The 23105-nt window shown below is 35.8% G+C and overlaps 1 long non-coding RNA gene across 1 annotated transcript; it reads left to right on the forward strand.

Annotated features, from left to right (window-relative positions):
- Positions 1-10051: 10051 nt before the first annotated feature.
- On the forward strand, positions 10052-20971 carry LOC145662131 (uncharacterized). Its single transcript, XR_014126992.1, has 3 exons — positions 10052-10160; positions 18494-18659; positions 20754-20971. It is a non-coding gene; the product is annotated as an uncharacterized LOC145662131 (long non-coding RNA).
- The last annotated feature ends 2134 nt before the right edge of the window (positions 20972-23105 follow it).

Genomic DNA, 23105 nt, shown 5'->3' on the forward strand with positions numbered 1-23105 from the left:
CTCGGTGGACTGAAGGTTTGTGCACAATTTCAATCTTCTAGGTGCAAAAATAAGCCAGCACAAAAATAGTACCGAAAATGTCCAAAATTCCCCTATACAGAAGTATATTTTGATAAAAATTTTCTGACACTTCCCTAATTACCCTAGGGCCATGTGTCGCACATCATTCTCTTCAGAATAGAACTGCCTTTCAGGCGGTACCATTCACTTGTCCCCATCACGTATCTAAGGCGGGAAAATGAGGAAAAACGGGATTTTTGGGTAAAAATATCCCTTTTTTCAACTTTTTGACCCTCTGGATCCCCCCTGTTATAACGCAGAAATCTGAAAAAAATCTGGTAAATACTACTCGGTGGACTGCATGTTATGCAAAATTTCAATCTTCTACGTGCAAACATAAGCACGCCAAAAATACTTTACATAACCCCCCCAAAAAGTATTACACGAAAATATAAATTTTAGACTTATGACGTCATCACCTCCTATGTCTCGACACAGGAAGGTGTGAAACCATCCGTAATGTCTTCTGCAATGCCTCTGGACTTGAAAAACAAAAAAACCCGGACGAAAAAGGTCAAATAGGAGAGTTATAACGCAATCTACCATGAAACACCCCGTATGGTACAAATTGTACCATGGGATCCCCAAAGGGTTAAAAGTTGTGTGTTCTTACTCTTTGCTACGCTATATAGGGTTGAAATTTCTATTATATGCCATAACCTTATGCAATCTTACGAATGTCAAAGAACTGTTCTCTGTTATGTTAGTAGCCTTGCTTGTGTACATAATGGTTTAAAAAGTGATCATGCTTTTATCAGCTTTGCTGTTACATAGCGTTTCAAAAATATGCCATAGTGTTATGTAATTGGTGTTCGTAGTCTCTGTTTAATTTCTGATTGGAGCATGTGTTCATAATTTTAAGTAATTTTGCAATGTTAAAATAGGAGTTGAAAAACGTACCATAAAAGAGAAAGAATAGAACCTCAAAAAAGGATCATAAAAGAAAACGAGTTCTACGGGGGTACTCAGTTTTCTATAATTGGACGTTACGCATGACATGATCGTAATAGGTGTTCGTAAACTCTGCTAAGTTGCATGAGGGTTTCAAAAATATACCATACTCTTTTAGTGTAGCTCTGCTATGTATGAAAGAGAGTTGCAAAAATATGCCATAGCCTTATGTAATAAGTCTTCAGTCTTATGTAATTTCAGCCATGATAAATAGTAGTTGAAAAAGGGGTTGTAGAAGAGAATCAATATACCCCTGGTCAGCACTTTTCGGACATGTAGTATTTGATGACCTGTTGCTAAATGTGGAAACACCACCTTAACTCGTCGCACGGTTTACAAATTATTCAGGTTTAAATATTTGACCTGTGACCTCGATGGTCAGCACTTTTGGGGTATGTAGTATTTGATAACCCATTTCTAAATGTGAAAACCGTACATCAATACGTTGCACTATTCACAAGTTATTCAGGCTTAAATATTTGACTTTTGACCCGATGGTCAGCACTTTCGGAACATTTAGTACTTGATGAATGCTTTTGTAATTTCTGCTATGTTACATAAGGGTTGATAAAAGGTACCAAAAAAGGGAACGATTACACCCCTGTTATTGGTTCATAATATTATGTATTCTCTGCTGTGTTAAATAGGGGTTGAAAAATAAGTCATATTCTTTCATTAGCTCTGCTATGTTAATTAGGGGTTGGAGAATGTGTTCATAGTCTTACTTATTCTGCACTGTGATACATAGAGGTTGATAAAACGTTCTCCTGCTATTGGTTCATAGTCTTATGTATTCTTAGGTGTGTTAAATAAGGGTTGAAAAATAAGTCATACTCTTTTATTATCTCTGCGATGTTAAATAGTGGTTGAAAAATAAGTCATACTGTTTTATCAGCTCTGCTATGTTATAAAGGGGATGAAGAAAGGGGTCGTAAAAGAGAATGAGTTGTATGGAGATACGCCTGACATGGTCGCAATCTCTACTATGTTATATTACGGTTAAAAAAAATGTCGTAAACGAGAACGAGTACACCTCCCACACTGGTATTTTCAATAGGGATTGGAAAAAAGTGATCGGAAAAGAGAACGTGCATATATCGCATACTCTTTTTCACCATTCAAAATAGTGTCATAAAAGTCTACAAAAAGTTACTAGCTCTGGTTATAAAAAATAGAACATCTGGTCCCAAACATTGCACCGTTTCTCCACCCTATTGGTGTGACCTTTAGTGACCTCTGGAGGTCACAAGGTTGGTTATTGAAAGTTGGCCCTATATAAACAATTAACCAGGGGTTCTCAGCTCTAACATATCCAAAAATCACCGAAATCGGACAGACGAGGAAATGCAATGCTTTTTGAAAGGTGTCCTTTTAAACCTGGAACGATTAAGGAAATTAGTTTGTAAACCTTTGTCTCTATTGAGAGTGTACTACAAATCCCCGCCATTCGAACATACCTTCAGTTCTCTACAAGAGAACTTGCATATCTCATAGAGTACGGATTGAAATTGAAATCTGAGCTCATTAAAAATTCTAGACTTGCGGGGATTCGAACTGTTCAATATTCAGATAGACTTGGTTAATATTAATACAGGGATGCAAATAAGCAACAAAATTTTACTAGCCCAAGATAATACCTACTAGCCCACATACCACGATAGAAATCATTTTACTTACCTTTGGTATGATATTAAATACTCGCCCGCACTGATGAAACACTCGCATCGGGGAGTGGTTATTTGCATCCCTTTATGTCTTCTGATGATTTACAGAAGTGAACGAAATTAATTATTTTAGTTCTGCAGTCTTTCCAAAATTTTAGAAAACACAAATAAAACAGAAAATATTTCGTAAGTAATCACAATCATACAAAACATTCATACTTCAGAATGGAAGAAAGCAATAATAAGGGTTTAAAATTTCTCCAATTTTTTAAAGTGCTAATTTGTGAATAATTTAATTAAACAAAATACCAACAACAGATTAAAATCAATTTATCAAAAGACAGGTACTTTAATTTGGTAAGGGATAAACAGCAATGGGTTATCAATTGAATTACAATAAGATAAAAATGGTTTGTACTTTAACTGTTTTCATATTTGTAGTCACGTTTAATTAAATTCAATTCCGCAAGATTTAAGAGCAAATAGTGAATTGATTAGGCTTCAATTCAAATATCCTCAATTCATTGGGCCTAACTGAACTGAGCTGAATTTGAGTTTAACGTCTCTTTCAGCAGTGAGGCTATATGAGACGGGACCTACTATTTAACGTGGAATCAGAACCATATAATTGTTAAGTTTTGTTTTAAATAAAAAGTCAGGTTACTTCTTTTACAATTCGCTTCCAATTTAGTTAAGCTTAAGAATAAAGAGTATTAACTTTAAGCCAGAGAAATAACTGAGCATTGCATTATTTAAACACTACTAGCTACTCTACAAAAAGTATAAAAATTATTTGAACCTTACCAGAATGCAGTGAGAAAAATAGAATTGCAAAAGAAAGATTGGTTTTACCCATTAACTACTCATTACATATCTTCTATCTGTTGATGACCAATTCTTCTTCAGCTATTAGTACTAATGCAAGGTATCAGCAAAGATATAGGGCCTTGTACAGAGTCGTTGTGAAGCGTGATTAGTGCCATAACGACTCTGCATAAGACCGATAGTGTTTAATTAAAATTTTAGACTTGGCTTTCCATTTAAGATTTTTCCTAATTCTCTTATTTAGCAGTTTGCCAACAAGATTTGATCTAATGAACTAACAGTTTAGTATAATGATTTAATACTCCGATTACGTAATTTCTTAACGAATTATTAAATAATGATTACACATCAAAATTGAGCTTTAATTAACCAATCTAATTGGAAAGAAATTGATTTTGTTACTACTAAAATTTCGTAAAAGCGATTAAGTTGTGAGCATGGAACAGGAGAACTTGACCCTTTTTGACCTAATGTAGTTGCATCAAACTAGTAACCAAAAAGAAATTAATTGAAATTGGGGTTGGATTTAGTGAAAGGATATTTTACATGGCATGATATTGACGACGGCATGCACTCGATTTTACACGGAAGTAGACTTTCATAATCTGAGTAAACTTAAGAAATACCGTTGTATACAGATCTTTCATTCTCGAGATATAGGCCATCAAAATTGAGATTTGCACTTACCTTCTTACTAAGTTCAAATCTCAGATCTGATGCCAGTAAGTCCAGAACTAAATATATCTGCACAACATAATAAATCAGATGCCCACTAAGCTAATCAAAGTCTACCACCATATCAGATATGATCAAGTGAGTTTCGTCGTTTTTCCAATTATTGACCATCAAATTTTCGCAATATATATATATATTCACTAGATGTGATGAACGGGACTCATCTGATTTTGATCAATTTTGGCATGGTGGTAGATCTTTATGAGCTTAGTTCGCATACAGAACCGTAGTTAGAGATTTCGGTGCAAAGGGTGAAATAGAATTAAATGTCCCGTACACTCATCTCAACAAGCTTTTCCTTCTCTCTTCTTTTGTTACATATAAGAGAAACATGCTACCCTACGCTGGATTTTTATCAAGTTGCTTGGACAGACCACAGCAACATCAAAAAGCGATCATTATGTATTCTTTTACAAATAAGAGCTGTTTTCGAGTCGTATTTTTGATTTTTTTAAACCTGACAAAACTACCGTTGGTTGGCAAACGGATCCACTTAATGAACAGTTATGGAAATGCTTTTAAAATGTTCGAAATGAATGACAGCATTAATTTCCGGTAATAATTGTAAAAGCTATTGAAATTTTATTCTGTATGTAATCACATACATAGCATTTTAATTTCGATTCTTTTACGGTAAAAAATATTGTGTCAAATATAACGGAAATTCAGAAGGAGCCTTCTTTGCGAATTTCTCAATATTGATCAATGGAGGTGAAGAATATGTTTAATGTTTGTATTTAAAATCCAAAATATAGTTTGGCTATTACACATCTTTGAAATTACAAAAATTATTTAATTTCTTAATGCCTGAAAATTCTGAATTTAAGGTTGCTTATTATTAATTAACATATTAAAAATACACTAACTCATATACACTACATACACAGTATATATGTGTATATGTTGTGCATGTATGTAAATAGATAAAAAAAATCACACAACTAGATATGAATACACAAAAAATATCCTGGCGATACAAGTAGTTGATGGAGAAATGATCCCAATAAATTCCTCCAGATTGGAAGCATTCCATGTATCAATGGAATTTAAGAAAAAATTAGTAGTAGAGAATAGTCTAAAAAGACGAAGTTCTTTGGGTTGGTTCAAGTTTGAAAAATGTTATTATTCCCCTTGTTTACTTTCGTTTTTAATATCCCCGTGTAAACAGCAGCTTCCGCGTGTCTCTTAACCCCTCTCGTTTTCATACCTTCATTCTCACCATTGTGATTAATCCGAATGAGTAGAAAAGCCAGATTAACTAACCAAACTTATCACCATCAAAACACTAAACATGTATTTCAGACTTTGATCGTTTCTGATTTTGAAAATGCTCCTGCGGACAGTAGAAGTCATTACTCAGCATCTTGTATATTACATCGTCATTAAGAAATCGTATAGTTTAACTTTATTAACTAAGAAGCAAAAAATTGTTCTGACTTTTATTGAAACGTTTGGGTTGCGAGTGGAACTCACAAGAAAATTTTTACCAAATTTATTTCTTTGCAAACAGACAATAATATTGGTTTAATACCCCATGCCGTAAACGTCGCCAACACCTATTGGCACATTTGGGGGTAAATGTCGATCGTCGATATAGCGACGCATCAAAGGATTGTCGCTAGTGTCTCACTATTGGCAGGGTTTCGTCGGTCGAAAGAGATATCTGGAGTCGGGGTGTTGAAGTTACCACCGCATAACAGCAAGGACTTCATTTCGATCAGCGTTCATTCGATTCGTCGCGGAGAATCGCAAAGGAAGCAACGCGAACTATCGCCAGTCATGTGCATGCCTTTATTATTATAAATTATTTTTTCATGACGAATTGTTCCTAAAGTGAGCTCCAGGGGTCAAGAGTAACACCTACCTCTACATCATGAAGTGAAAAATCTTGAAATGAGTGCGTATACCTGTATAAATTTAATGGCAACTGCGTCATTTACTCTTTTTCAACACTTTTCTTTATTCTTGATCGTTCGGCGCCCTTTTGTTATCAGCACCTGGGGCGAGGCCCCGGTCGCCCCCCGTAGTTATGGGTCTGCCGCAGATGATATATTGTCCTATGCAAATTTTTGGTTAGTTTGATAGTAAATTAGCTCAAGAATTAAAGACCTATACCCATGGGAACCTGTTTACGTATATCAACATTTCAAAGTTGATCAAGTGGAGACTATTGATTTCAGAGTTATTGCTCTCAAATTTCAGGCTTGACTTAATGAACATGTTAAAGAAGACTTAGCTATAAGGGCGCCCGAAGGTGGGGGCAGGGTGGGGCCCGGGCCTCCCCTGGCTCACGAAAATGTATACATAATATATAGCAAACCACGTAATTAAATACCAGAAATACCGGACTTAAAATAGCAACCATGAAGATGGTTCCTTAGAAAATTTTCTTCGGGCGCCCTTGCTTAGCTATGTGTATTTATATTAAAGGTTTGCTAAAACACAATGAAGGGCTATTTTCTTCCGATGTAGGGAACTTTTAAAGAAGATAGGGTAATTTTGGGTAAAATGGGCAGATAAAAACAAAATGGTAAAATTTCACACACATTAAAACACAGGGTGTTTCAAATCAACATCGACAACGTTTGGAAGGTGATTTCTGACACCAAGACAAGACAAAAAGTATAGACAAACCTGGCTGCACAAATGCCTTTTGGAGTCATAGGCTGCCACAAACATGAAAAAAATTGTCTTTTAAAGACCATACTTTCAAAACTATGTACCTAGCGTAGTCGGGTGAAGATTTCACTTAGAGACTGCTATGTGAGCTATCCAAAAATACACGTGTCAGAATCCTAAGGTACTCATACAACAATTTTTATAGAGGGAATTTTGCTACGGGCATATAATTTGAAGTACTCACCAGCTACCTCTATACAAATTGTTGCGGAAGTACCGCAGGATTGTGAAGCTTAGATATTTCTATAGGGCACATATTAGTTCCTAAGTGAACTCTTGACCCAACTACGATAGGTCCCATAGTTTTGGAGCTATGGACCTTAAAGTTCATTTTTTCATGTTTTCGGCAGCCTATAACTCCGAAAGGAAGCATTTGTGCACCCAGGATGGTCTATACTTTTTGTCTTATCTTGGTGTCAGGACTCACCTCCCAAACGTTGTTGGTGTTGTTTTGAAACACCCTGTATATTTTGATAACAAATTTTACAGAAACGTGGGCTGATGCCTTGTCTACAGTCTCATAGAGTTTGCTTTCAGAAACATCTGAATGGTTATCGAGAAAACTAAAATCACTAACATTACTCCAATTGCCCATATTTAACAAACTGTATGTGTAATATGGGCATGTGTTATGGATAAAATGAGCAGGTTTGTCTAATTAGTAATTAAATTGTTATTCATCAGAAACTAAGACCAAAAATAATAATGGATGAAATAGTAATAAATACTTAACACATAACGCATTTGAGTCGGGATATAACACAAGAGAATACATGACAGCTTTAAAAAGAAAATACATACTGTGTATTGAAATATAGCTACCTAAAAACTACAATGTAAGAGACGGGAAACAAACGTGATAAATTAAATGTATATGACATGATAAAAGTAAAATATAATTTTTGCTGATGCGTTCCAGCTCTTTCGCAATGCAAGGGCGCCGATCATGGAGGGCCGGGCCCCCCAAAAGCTCATGTGGGCACCTATGCATTTTTATGAATATGTATTTTTTATTGTTATATGTATTGCTGTATCTATTTTTATGAATGCCCCCCCCCCAATGTTACAGACCCACATAGCACAAGTACGTCCACGGGATGTCCGAGACTGAGCCCGCAACAGACGACGGGACATCCCTTGCTCCCGGGACATCCACAGGATTTCCGCGGGACATCCAGATGTCAGCTAATATCCCGGGATACGGGATATTCAATGGGACCACGAAGGGATGTCTATTGGTTTTCCCTCGGACCTCCTGTCCCATTTGGGACGTCCCGTGGACATCCTACAAGGGAATCATTCAGGACGTCCCATGCAGGAAGTCCATGGGATGTCTTCTCATTGTCCCGATAATCCCGGGAACCGAATGGGATGATTCGGATCAAAATGGGACATCCCAGGGACGTAGTGTGCTATGTGGGAGAGAAATCGGCGCCGTTGTCGCAATGTGCCATCTGCTATTGTATTTGGTTAAAAGTCATATTCTTATTGTGCGGAATTTAATGATTGCCTTTTTTATATTGGCCGATTTTTGTCACGCTTGTGATAATATGTCGCAAAATTCAAGTTTAGTGAGAGGACAACTATTGTCATCAAGGCTAGCCCAAATTCGCAATAGCATTTCTTCAATGATCTTAAGGGAAATTTGTCAGTTATTTGTAACTAATTATTTAAAGTCATACAGACGTCTACTTTGACGCAAAATATATTTTTTGTACTCACATTAGAAAAAAATATTTTTTGTGATGAAAAAGTCTCTATAACATGAAAATGCTTCTTTGTTTATTTAATATTTGCTCAGTGCATGTTTATTTTATCTGCCCGTTTTATATAAAATGAATATTTCCATATTATACGTAATGATAATATTTAGTAACTTACAACACCGCAGCTAGAACGTAAACGAGCAGTTCCATCCTTTATTGAGTAGTGATTACGCAATGCCTATAGGTTAGCAAAAATAAGATGATTTTTGTACTCAAAAGATTGTAGTGTTTGCATTCTTTATATTCATCATCATATTTATATTAAAACAGAAAGATCATACGCGAAGACGAAAAGGTTAGCGGAGGACCGCGGAGCATGGAAGCTTCTTAGCTGCGGCAAGTGACCTGCCAATAAAGGCAGAATACCTATGATGATGATGATGATTATATTAATCGCACTGAAATTTACAACCAACTAGACATGCAACGCAAATAACGACAATTACTTACTCTTCTTCATTACAATAGAAAATAAGAGCTCAACCAGTCGAGCAGAGAGCAGAGCAGAGATTTCTTGGCGGTTTTTGTGGTTGATTTAAGTACCGGGCTTGGGCCCTTGCCTTCCATTTGTGTTGTTGACTGTCGTTTGTTTTGCGTGCGTATTTGTTGTGAGAGAGGACGCAACTGTCGCGCTCCTCTTTTGCTGTTCCTATGTCAGTTTAGTGGTTGTGCGTTTTAGGGGTGCGGCATCTTGTAAGTTCGTCTTCTTGGGTTGGCCGTTCCTATGGTGGCTATGTGTTGGTGTGGTGAGGCTCTGGGTGCACATTTGTATCTAGCTTTTAGACTGGTTCAAATAAGTCATCAACTGGTAAATTCAGTTATAGATTAATTTTGGTATGAGTAATATTACGAAAATCTTACACCAGCCCATATTGTCGAACTGTCCATATTATCGAAAATTACGCTATATTTTATTTACTAGAATACTAGAATAAAATCTCTAATCTAAGTTCATTGGACATTATTGGACAGAACGGTGACATCTATGAATACAATTTTCTTAAAAGAAATTGAAGGACAAATATAGCAAGAATTTCTGTTATTACTAATTGTGGCCAAGTAAAAATAGGTGGGTACTGGAAAAGGATTGTTAAATTTCGTAAAACAATTTGTTTTTCAGCGGAAGAAGGAGTACAAGTGAAATTGAATTATAATTTTAGGGCTGTACCTTTTATTATGCTTTATGAATCTTGACAGGCAATTTTTACGCTGCTTAAACACAGATTTTTCCGTATATTCAGGTCAAGGAAAAATGACAAATTCATATTCTGAAACATAAAAATTCTATATTCTCAAAAGTATGTTTTTAAAAGCAGTATTGAGTAATAATGGAAGTCATCACCTCACTCATATAAATAGATTTATCAGACGTCGCTGTTTGTTTTTAAGACCTGCTGCTGCGTTTGGCGAAATTTGGCGTTTAGAAGGGTGTTTTTCCTTTCTATTTCTGGCATATTTTGACATGGCTCTATACAGACAGGTATGTGCTTACAGTAGTGAACATTAGACATTATAATAATGAATAAGATTACCATATTTCTGGTGTATGAAATCAGGACACATTTGGCGAAAGGTAAACCTTCAAAACTCCGGCGCTTTATTGAGATTGATTCCTTCCACTGATAGAAAATACCTCACCAGCAGAAGAGTCATTTTTATTTAATTCCCCTTGAATATGTACACTCAGTCGAAAATGATTGTCGCATATCTATAACTGTCTTCTTGTAAGAATATACGGTAATTTGATAATGATTTTGCAGGATACTTTTAATACTGATACTATGGGTATAATCGGGAAATGTATATTTGTGATAAATTTCATAGAAAAAGAATTACTAATACGAAAATTAGAATGAGTAAAGCAAAATGTTGCTAAATGAACAAGAAAGTTTTATTTTCATTTTATTGTTCTTATTTATTGCTCTTTCGACATGAAATTTGCCACATTCATATCTTTGAAGATTATACACACACTATCATTATAAGAAACACCGGGCGAATTCATTATCAAATTATATTCCTACAACAACATATTTATAGACATGCGACAATAATTTTGGACATGAGTGTGCATAATGATGTTTGGTAAAGGACACTTCATGCAGGTACTCGTAGGGAAGGAGAATGTACCAGTTTTTCCTTTTCCGTACTAATATAATGTAAGTCCTTCTATAGTAAAGGGTGAACCATATACATTTAGGCCTAATTGGTAAAAGGAAAGTGATGCATTTTAAATTATACAAGCCCTATAAAATATATAATAAAAGTATGCTCAATTTCAATAGTATGTAGCCTATGTATGTGTCTCTATGTTATACCTAATACATATAAAGTAAAAAAATAGAAGTAGTTAAGTATCCCAATTCTTTAATATAATTTTAGTAAAAGCAACGTTATTGCTTCAGCCTTTGCCATTGCCAAATCTACAACTGATATTCACATTTGAATGTATATTTCTGATTACTTGTTGCTCCGTTCGGAAATCAATCTTAAATTACAAAATGAGATTAGACTTTCTCTTGCCAAGCACATTGGGACTTCCTCCCAAGATTTCCTCTTATTTTGAAGGCTCTGTATAATATTGTTAAAACTAATTTCCAATAATAATAATAATAATAATAATAATAATAATAATAATAATAATAATAATAATAATAATAATAATAATAGTTCCCAACTTCAATAAATCTGAAAGTCGGGACATTTTAAAGTCCCGACAGGGCCATGTCTGGACTCAGGACATTTACTCTGAAATCGAAACTATCCTAACCAAATTGGGACCGGTGGCAGCCCTGTCGTGACGTGGCATGCTCTATCAATAGTTGAAGGTAAATTACTATAAATTAAGATTACACATATAACTGTTTTCGTACATGTATGATATATCAAACATAATATTGTAAAATACTGCAATGAGAACAGGGCACAATTACGAAGCAGTGAACCGACCCAAAATATAAATAGGCAGGAACATCAGGATCTAGTCAAAGCGGGATGTATAATAACACTAATAATGAGGTATATATTCACTAATGCAATGGAAATATGAGAACTATTTACTACCTTAAATCCTAATTAATTCTAATGTATTCAAAAATTTTGTTTCCTATTGTGGATCACTTTGTCTTTTTAAAGAGCCAATATTGAACTATGCTTTCGTTTTAGAAAGGCGCTGGAAGCAAATTCCTGTGTAATAAAACCGCGAGCAGGCTACAAATGAAACTAATAATGATTCTTTATTAAGCTAACATCGCAAGCGTTTAAACTTCGTACTTACAAATAGCTACGAACTTGGCCGAATTGCCGTGAACGTTATTACACTTCATAAAAATACAACACCAGAAACAAGACAAGACAGCAACACCAAACTTAGCAGGCAGAGATCTGATGGTAGACGTAGCAAGTGATAAAACTTGTCACTATGTGACGCATGGCAACGTATACGACAGAGGAGCAAAACTGGCTACGGTCAATGAGCTGTGGGTTAGTGGTGGTCAGAATGGCTGCAACACGACGAAGCATCGAGAGGATGAGCCCTTGGATTTTCCTCTGGGTTATGGCAAGCCATGCATATTCGAAATGATGGCATAGTAAATCAACTGCAGTTAGTGGAGTTCGCAGCTGTGAGAAGCATTATGAACCATCGACCAAATGAGAGATCGAACAAACAGAACATTGTGTTCAGTCAGGAAGTTTGGAATAGCATGTGAAACATGAGGGTGTTTCCTGGTGGAACGTAGTACTGTGTAGGTCCTGCACTAAAGAAACTAATCAGGTACAACATCTCGTCAATGTATAGTCGGCTGATCAAATGCCCTTCAATGCATAAACGGCCACTGAATCCACACTATAACACTCGGTGCTGGACCGGAGTGCGATGCCAAATGCAGGCGAAGCTTAGCCTAGTGTCACGGTAGCGTCAGATAAGGATGTATTCATCATGATACTGCAGATAGTAGCAAAATTCATTGGAAAAAGACAATGTTCTGCCATTCGGCTCTCCATGTACAACGTTGGAGACACCATTGTAGCCTCCCATACAGTGATTTAGCTAGCAAAACTTATTTACCGGAATAGCTATAATACGCACGGATCACAAACCAATTTGTTAATTGTCTACGGAATATTTAAGATGAACATTTTTCGGAATGGCGTTCCGGTCCAACTAAATCAGTGCTCCCATACATACATTCTGCAGTCAGCAGAACCCATGCCATTGGGCGTTGTTCAAGTATATTCCGCTCTGTGAGACGTTGTTGTATAACTGTTTGTTATGGCTTTGAACGCTGTGAAAGCAGCCTCCAGTGCTTGCATCAGTGTGAAGGATTTGAAAGTCCAACCAAATAGATCCACACGCACAAGCTGTCTGTTCTCGCGGTTTGTGGTGCGGTGCGGTCGTTCAGAGTCGGCGTTCTCTTCGTAATGTTTCTATGGAGCCATTGAATCCATATGCGCTATGTTTCGTCCGCATTGCGTCCATCGATGTTGTGGAAGGATGAACCGCAATTGGATACGCCACTATTTATCCGCGATCAAAGGCCGAAACCATCTGGGACTGCCACATTCGTCGACGAGGCATCTTTTGACCATGTTCGCATACTCATGTCACACCATTTTTAGTTTACTACTGAACTGTGACTCTCTCACTGGCCTCCATTTGCTTACTTTCGAGAACCTAGTTACAAAATATAGATTTATGGCTTACTTGGAAATAACGGAGACTTCCAGCAGGGTTAACAAAGCATAAATTGTTACAGATGGCGCACAACGTTTATTTTTCCGGCTGTAGTATCGAAGAGCTTTTAAACACTAATTTAAAGAAAATGAATTCATTATACCTAGATAAATTATTCAACGTAAATAATGTCATCACAATTAAATGGGTTAGACTGCTCTAGGAAACACATACAGATGGTTATCAAAATAATAGGAACATCTGGAGTTGAAAACACGTCCGATGTCTGGATTGGCAATGATTAATAGCAACTAAAGCGCCGTGCGGTTGATGCCCGTGTGTTACGGCAAACTCCGTACTACGTGAGGAGCAATAGAGTGTGCATTCAACTAAATAGACGGTGATAGTATAAAATGGGGGACCTCCTTTATCAACAGAGAGGCCAAATTGTTGACGCTTATGTGTGATTCGAACGTGACAAAAATGGCAAGTGTGTGTGTGTCACGAGGAACACTATCTAATGTGATGATGACCTACGAAACACACAGTATAAGCACATTGCCGAAAATAAATTAGTGAACGAGTGAAAATCCTCAGGGACAAGTTCCGCAGAGTGTTAAAGCGAGTTGCAGTGCAATTGCAGTGTAAGTGACGACGAACAAAATCAGCAGCTCTAACAGATTGTGACGACAATCATAGTTCGTTGCGAAAACAGAACATGGACTGATAATGACTGTAAATATATGATATGGCCGGATGTTATCGTCATCCTTATTTCAAACCACGGGCCGTGTTCGTGTGTGTCGGACGCCCAAAGAACCATATGATCCGCAATACCTCCGCCCAACCGTAAATCATGATGGCGGTTCTGTGAGTCGCACTATCCTGGTTTCCAGTGGGTTCTTTGTTGACGCTTTACCAGTTGCATCACTGCACGCTATTATGTCGCCGTTTTAGGAGATCATTTGTATCCTATGGTTCAAATTTTAAAATGGTATTCCAGAATAATAATGCACCCATTCACACAAATGGAGCTATTGCCTCATGGTTTTGAAAAACATGGGGATGAAGTTCAACACCTTCCTTTGGCCCACCCAATCTCGGACCTCAACATAATTTAATATCTGTGGTCCGTTTTGGAGTCACGAATCTGGTGCAGATTTCCACCTCCATCTTTTCGCATGGAACTGAGTGTTGATCCACTGCAAGCAGAATGGTGTGATTCTACTATTCATGACCTCTATGACCCATTCTAAATCATATCAGATCTGTTCTGAGGCGGAAGGTAATCCAACTCTATATGTATTAATCTACTAAATTATAGTATTTTAAGATATTTCTATACTTTCATAATCATGAACTTATACTCAGGCTAAGTACGATAATTCACAACCCTTATTTTTTTTTAAATGCAGTTTCACTTCCATCAATAAGTGGGTGGGCCACAGAAGGTAACACCTTCTCTTGAACCAATGATATCAATTTAAATGTGGTTAAGAAGGTATTAGGAGTTGATATCAGGATTTTTTTATTGATTGATTGTCATTAATACATATGAATGCGGTGAGAGATGAGGTGATGGTAGCAATGAAATGCTGTTTACATAACATAAGGTGACATAATGTTAGCTGAGGCGAGGATGTTAAAATTTTCTGTTCTCGGAATATTCAGCTCAGAGCGGATTAAGACAATGGGAGTCTTGTTAGTGAGAATAAGACTGCAATAATGAAATTATTAGCAATAGATGCGGATGGTAATGGGAAATCCGACGATGTGGGTTGTAGAGAGGAATGGCCTGATCGCGTTCATGGAGTGCAAGAAGATGCTCGACTGATGAATATGCTTAAAGCGGTACAGCTGGAATGTGACCTAATAGCTTATGAAGGATAGAATGAGGGCATTGGTGCTTTGTTGAATGTACTAAAATATTCAATAATTTATTTCTTTTATAATGCAGTTTCATTCCAATAATAACCATTAAATCAATTTTATATTACACTAGCCTTTGGTCAGCTGGGGCTCCGCCCTCAGACCACGGCGTTTACTCGGCCTACGGCCTCGCATCTCTCAAAACCCACAATTCTACCGAATTTCAAATTTTCCCCCTATTTCAACTATCTAAAATATAATATTTTTTATCTCAAGAAAACGCCCATTTAAATAACATAGAAATTACTTCATCCTCCTCTAAACCCCTTTAAAAACTAAAAATATAAAATTTGGGCAGTTTTCCTATGGGTTAGTCCTGAAAGGCTACAATCATGCCAAATTTCATAATTCTAATCCTGACGGAAGTGCCTAAACATTCTGGGGTGTAGATGTCCCAGAAAAACGACCCATTCAAATAACATAGGGAATTTCTTTATCGCGCATTTAGATCTAAAAATTAAAAATAATCACTTTTGGCAATTTTCTGTGGTTTAGTCCCGAAAAGTTACGAACATGCCTTTCAACTTTCCAGGTCAACCTAAATACTCGTTATTTCATGTCAATGAGTGAGTTTATATAGTTTTATATAGGGTAGAAGGGAGAAGTGGGTGGAGGGGTAATTGGGCGGAAAACTTTTTAAAAATGTATACTTTACATTTCAGTATATTTTGATATGATTTAATTACATCCAAATGTTGGGTGGGTAGTTGTTGACATTGATGAATTTTGAGAGGATGTAATAATGACCAAAAATAAATACTGATTTAATTGAGAAATGACAAATTTGAAACCGAGTTTCAGGTTTGTGTGTGTTTTGGTTGAGTTAATGCTCTGATCCTGATTTTTTACTGCTGCTTAAAAACATCATAAGGATCACAGACTAGAATATACAGACCGCAAACTCAGCGAAAAATTGGAAACTTAGCGACAGTAGCGCCTCTAACACGCGACGACGGAACTAACCAGTCGAATTGACGTCACCTGCGTGGAAATTTCGAAAGTAACCGCTTTTCTGCCACGTAGTGAACGACGATAGCGTGGTGCGTGGCTCTAGTGCTGTCGTGTCCTGTCCAATTTTAATTTTTGTTTCACACATTAATTTTGACAGGACAAGAAAAAGTGAACATTAGCTTATCTGATCTTTCTGCACTACATCTAACACTGAGATGCCAAGCAGACAAAAACAATCCGCCGGTTACTATGACAACCCATGGCGTCACGTTTCAAGACGATGGCAGCGCCATCCACACAAGACGACACTGATCCTGCCCACCGAGAGCGTTGATTGGTTCTTTCGCTGTACAGACGATCCAAACTGATTTCAATGGCGCATATAGGAAGTTGCTCGTCTGTATGTATTCTAGTCTGTGATAAGGATGGTACCATGAAGAGCAGCAGTTTTGAATCCTCATTGTAAACCAGTTTTTTTTTTTTTTTTAAATTTGTACGTTCTAGTTAGAATTAGGATTGATAAAGATCCCTCAGAACTAGCATAAAGTAACTTAAAGGTTATTTTCAAACTTAATATACCCATCGTTACTAAAGTTTATTCTTGGATATAGTAAGAGAAATCGCAAGTAGTATTCTAAATATTATATTGATTTCTAAAAGGATCCTAACAGTGAAAGAATCTTTAATTGTTGTTAAAATTATCACTTACGCTAGCACCTTAGGAAATACAGTCGACAAACTAGTGAAAATTCTGCGTGACAAATTATGCTCTATCTACTGGCAATCAGTAGGAATATACGTAAGTACGTACCTTCCGAAATTCTGAAAACTAAAACAAATTTATGCCCCACTAGAAACTGGCATTTATGCTTTTCAAAATTGATAAACGCTTCAACGCATTTGTTTATTCTTTCTTTCTATTATAAACTAAAGCAAGTTCAAGAAAATCATCCACAAGTTAAAGATTGGTATTGAAATTCAGTTATTTGACTTTTTGTGCATCAACTTATTCATCCAGAGAAGATTTCATAATTTGGAGATGGAACATTTTTTTTCTTCTACGGTTACAGAACTTTGATGACTACCGTTAAAAAAATTGAATAACAACACTTTTGAAAATAAACTGTGGACTCTACTTTAGTAAGGAAGCAGTTGAACGGTTTTGTCAGAGTAAACTTTGAGGTTAAACTTCAGATGAATTCGAATGTTGTCGATTTTGCAAAATTTACAGAGTTGCCATTCTGTAGTTTAGTTCATTGGTCTCTGCGTAAATGTGGAAATAAACTTTAGCATCTACAAAGACTTTATATATATGGTCACTTACTCTGAGGGAAGTACATAGACTGAAAGTATTTGAGAACAAGATCCTGAGACGAATATTCGGACCCAAGAGGAACGGGAATGGGGAATGGCGGAAACTTCATAACGAGGAACTACATAATTTATATGGTCTACCCAACATTGTTAGGGTCGTCAAGTGGGCGGGTCATGTAACTAGAATGGAAGAAAGTAGAAACGCTTTCAAAGTCTTGACTGGAAGACCAATCGGAAAACGACCATTAGGAAGACCTAGGCGCAGATGGGAGGACAATATTAAAATGGATCTCGCAGAGATTGGAATACAAAGTAGAAACTGGGTGCAGTTAGCTAATGATAGAAGTCAGTGGAGAGCTTTTGTGAACGCGGCATTGAACCTCCGGGTTCCATAGGCCATAGAGTTAGTTATATATATATATGTTGCACAATAATGTAAATGAAATGTGGAAAATAGTTCCCTGTAAAGGAAGGAATTCTCCTTTGATGAGCCGGGAAAATTACTTGATGAGAGGGGGAAATCCGAATCATCGCCCCTGTTGATTTGAACTCTACTATTGACTATCGTCATCGGTTTTCTGTGTCATATGCTGATGGATAATGTGTCAATATATTTATCTTACAATGGTTGAGAAACTACTTATTTTTGACGATGTTTATCACCTCTTTTCAACCTTTATTTTTATATGACGACGACCCAAAGCTTTTAGAAATAATACAGAAGTAAGAATGAATCTTAACACTTCTTTTCTGTCTTCTTGATCATTCTCACGCTGACATTTGCTGTTGTTCCATTCTAACACTTATTATAATACAATTACTCATTTAGAGTAAAGTATAAAGAATTTCATAGTGAAACTACCGTTAAGCTAATCAATGAATATGTGTGAAACATACTTTTCCTTCCTTTTACTTTCGATAACGAACTGATTAACTCTTTTCAGTTGCTGCTGCGTTTGATTGTAGTTGTGGCTCTGGCCGCACTCTCATATAGCGCTCCAGTCAAAGTGCGCCCAGAAGAAGACATTAGAGATCTCAAAACACAAAATTCTTACGGCTTAGGTTATGGATTAGGATATTATGGATTCCCTTACGGTTATGGATATGCAGGTAAGATACAACAAACTAAAAGTAAGATTAGATATTAAAATGACGTTTTAATTAATTTCATCTACATTTGACTATTTTCAACAGAACGCCAAAATAAAAATCTTCAACATTTGACGTACAGTGCATATGGTTGTCTTGAATATTTCTTTACACAATACTACAGTATGTATCACAGAATAAACACAGGATAAACCTTTCGGAAACCTGAATTGCCTAAAACCAGACCTCATTAAGTAAATTAGCCTAGTTTGTAGTTCTCATAGTTGGATCCAGGGGAGGTAAGAGTTATTCCCCCCAGCAGCACAGGCATCAATGCTGCATAAGACCAGTGAGAGAGAAAACTGAGAATCTTTTACCTTTTCCAGGAGTTTGTCTTGCATCCACCCCTGGTAGTTCTCCATACAACACAATGAATATCCATTGAAGTTCCATTGATATTCATATTATGTCCAGTAGATGTTAATCGAGAGCTGCTAGATGTCCGTAGATAAACATCTATTAAGCGTCCATTTTGTGTGTGTTAGGTGTTAATTAAGGTCTATTGGATGTCCGTAGATAAAGATCCTTTGAACATCCATATTATTTGCGCTGGTTATTAATGGAAATCTATTTTCTGTTGGGTGTCCGCAGGTGATATACTTTGAATGTTTATTTTCCGCTCCAAATATGGACCCTCAATGGAGTCCAGTGCTTATGGAGATGTATATTAAAATAATAATAATAATAATAATAATAATAATAATAATAATAATGATAAACAAAGTCACAGATCCAGACCATTTTATACTTAATCATTTAGTCTATTAAGCACCTTTGCCATCCCGATTTCTTAGCGCATTGATTTATATGAAAAAAGTATATTATTCTGTTTTCTTCGAAATGAATGCTTGATCTTAATTGCTTGATTTTTCTGACTTACTTGAACATTATTTTATTTTCCTTTAATATGTGGAAATTAAATCCTTTGATTTATAATTCTACTGCTTATAAATCTAGGTTAATTTAAGTATTAAGTTTATAGGCAATACAAATTAATTTTAAAAAAGGGACATTTAAATAGACTGAAAGAATAAATTTTCAGTAATAATCCTTGTTCATTTCAAAGAATAACTAAATTCTCTGTATAAATCTATGGAGTAAAAGATCTACGTGGTTAAGGTATTAAACAACCTTAGCAAAATTAACAAAAATAAAATTTGAAAGGAAATTGAACAGGGCTAATATGTAATTGTTTTCCAGATATATTTTCCATTTATACAAGTGAATTTCCTTGGCTTAGTGTTTAAAATCAGTGCTGACTTGTCAGAGACGCACCAACACGGGGCCCATCGGGTTCGGTCCCCTCCAAAACTTCATACTCAACATACATTTGTACACTTTCTCAATAAAATTATAATTGTTTAACAAGGAAAAGATCGATGTGCCATGAAAATTTCATCTTGCACATCATCTGTACTCTTTCTCTTATAAAAAAAACATTCTAGTCCTTTCATTTTTTCTGAAAATATTGATGGAAATATTTTACAATTATTTATCATCTTTTCAGGTGCAGAATAATGCCCGTTCAGTACTACATAGACGTATTGGCTTGCTGTATTGTACACCCAAAAGCTTGCACCCATCCCAACAAAAATTTCTGGATGCGCGCCTGTGACTTGCCCCCTAACTATGAGTCAAAAAGAAGAACAACTGAACTATCTCACTACAAATAGTCTCTTAACATTTTGTCATCTTTTGAAATAAGAGAATTCGTTCATAATTTTCCCCTATTTTACAGGCCATAGAAATGATCTGATTATTTTAGAAAAAAAAAAAAAACCTAATATTATTAGTTAAGTTAGAATGGTTTAGGTTAGTATACCGATGTTTCAAAGAGACATTCTATCTACCCAAAAGCTTCCTTCCCAAAGACTTCCCAAACGAAGACCATAAACTTTGTACATATTTCCCATGGAGCGACTTGACGCCATTTATATAAACACTCACCATCCTGCAAACCTTACACTCATTTAACTTTTCGATTCTCTACATATAACATTTTAGTTCTGCTATCGGATTCAAAGCGTTAATAATTTGTATCATTTTATCTTATAGGATTTCCATTTGCATACGCACCCTATTATGGAGGATACTATGGCTTCTATGGTGCATACCCATTCTATGGCTAAGTAAATTCTACAAGTTATCAGCTGAGAAATGAGCTCACACACAATTGAAGCACGAAGTTAAATATTAATAAAATAATTTTGTAATAGATCATTGTCATTACACACAGGTTAACTTCATGTCAGAGTGATTTCTTAAAAATAAAATATGTGCCTTTATTTTTAATGTATTTATTAATTTTCTTGTTTCACAATTGGCATTTGTTTCCCTAACATTAGCAACGAAAGTAAGAAATGTTAGCACATAGATGTAAACAGTCAAAAGATATTCAACTTTTTACATATGGGGCGGAGCGAGGGAACATAAGTAAAAAAAAAAAAAAAAAAATACTGGAATGCTTCTAGTTCATGTAATTTCATGTATTGGGACATCGATCATTTTTATATGATGTGGAATTAGGAATACCTTTAACCACAAGCCCATCCGTTAATTACACATATAATACATGTTAATTACATATACAAGGCGCTTCCGGAAAATAAGTTTCTCCAAGGCGGTAAACATAAAGAAGACACAGTAACCTTCAAACATTTATTATTACAGGTACAGCACAGGTGACATTACTTTTTAAGATGTTCACCACCGGAATTCATACACTTGTCATACTATGGGAGCAAACTTTTGTATTCTGACGTCGTAAAAGTCAACTACCTGGGAGTTGAACCAGTGTATGGCAGCAGTCTGCAATTGTTCATCACTATCAAAATCCTTACCGAATAAAAATTTCTTCGGGTGTAAGAAGATATGAATATTATTCAGAGCCATAAATATCAATATTTAGGCGATACGATGGGTGGTCAAACAAGTCTCAATGGAGCGATTACAGAAGATCGGTTATCACCTGCGGTACAATCCGAATTTCACTTAGAGCAATTTTCATGTCTTGTTACATTTCAAGAAATTCCTATCCGGTAAGTATTTTGAAAGTGATAATTTCAGACGCCTGTCACATACTGATTCCACTCCCAGGTGACTGACTTTTACGATATCGAAGTAGAAAAATTGATTCCACAAATATGTTGAGAAGCAGGTGTTACCTGTGACAATAAATATTTCAAGGTCACTGTATTTTCTTTATGTTTACCGTTCCAGAAAAAAAAAAATCTTCACTTTCTGATGTGCCTCGTAAAATAAACGTTAATTACATATATACTATAATTTATTTCCAAACTTCTGACAATGTCACTTTATTCAAAGTGGGAGACATTTTTCAAAAAAAAAAAAAAAAAAAAATTAAGTGAGGGAAATATCCTGAACCGTTCTCAGGATTTCGCATCTTTCTTGCCCAACATTTATGTCTCCTTTAAATCTTTCTAAAAATAACCTTAAGGAGAGTATGTCAAAGTGACTTTTATCTTCGCATGCCTCACATTCCCACTGAAGTGAACCTAAAATTTTAAAAATGGGAAGCTATCACAGCAGAAGATATACGTGCAAAAGCTGTATTTTCAAATGTTAACATTCTTTTCAATCTTTTCTCCCTCTACAGTATTTTAAGTAACTTCAAATATAGGTTTAGATGAAGATTGAAGTTATCATAGTTTCGTTCCAAAAGGCTGCAGAAGAGGTAAGCGCTCTGCCACTACTGAGTTAGTGAGTGCATACATATTAAATAACACGTTTTCTGTGTGTGCTGTTGCAACTTGTAAATCTGATGGCAGAAGTTGCAGAAAATACATTACTTCTCATCGTTTCTCAAAGGATTCTGTTATCTCTGCGATAGGAAAGGGAGAATGAGTTGCAAACATAAAGATAGAACCTACTTATAAACCTGAAAATAGTAGAATTTGTACTACTAGTCATTTTTTAATGGAGGTTATGAGCGTGACTTGGAACATGAATTATTAGGCATTCTCCCAGAAAACGTTTTAAGCAAGATACCATTCCAACGAAAAGTTTACCATCTCATTTTTGTCCCAAAAAAATCAGGACGAGATAATCGACGATTAGAAGAGAGAGATAAAAAAAAAACTATAAGAGACAAATACAATGAAAGAATTACTGTCACATTCCAAGAAAAAATGTGAGAATGGACTGAACGATCACATACAGAGACTCACTTTAATATTCGGCCACCACATTGTACTGGTATTTTATCTTATATTATGAACTACAGTAAAGTAGAGTGATAATATTGTTTATGCTATTTGAAACCTCTATATTTTCTGTAATATTCTACAAAAATTAAACTATAAAATTTTAACTCTTACGTACAAAAATCAGAACATTTCTTCTCAAACACAAAAATTATAATCACTTTAATATTCGGCCACCACATAA

This window comes from Thermobia domestica, chromosome 10, assembly GCF_964235325.1.
Source record: "Thermobia domestica chromosome 10, izTheDome1.hap1.1, whole genome shotgun sequence".
NCBI classification, from domain to species: Eukaryota; Metazoa; Arthropoda; class Insecta; order Zygentoma; family Lepismatidae; genus Thermobia; species Thermobia domestica.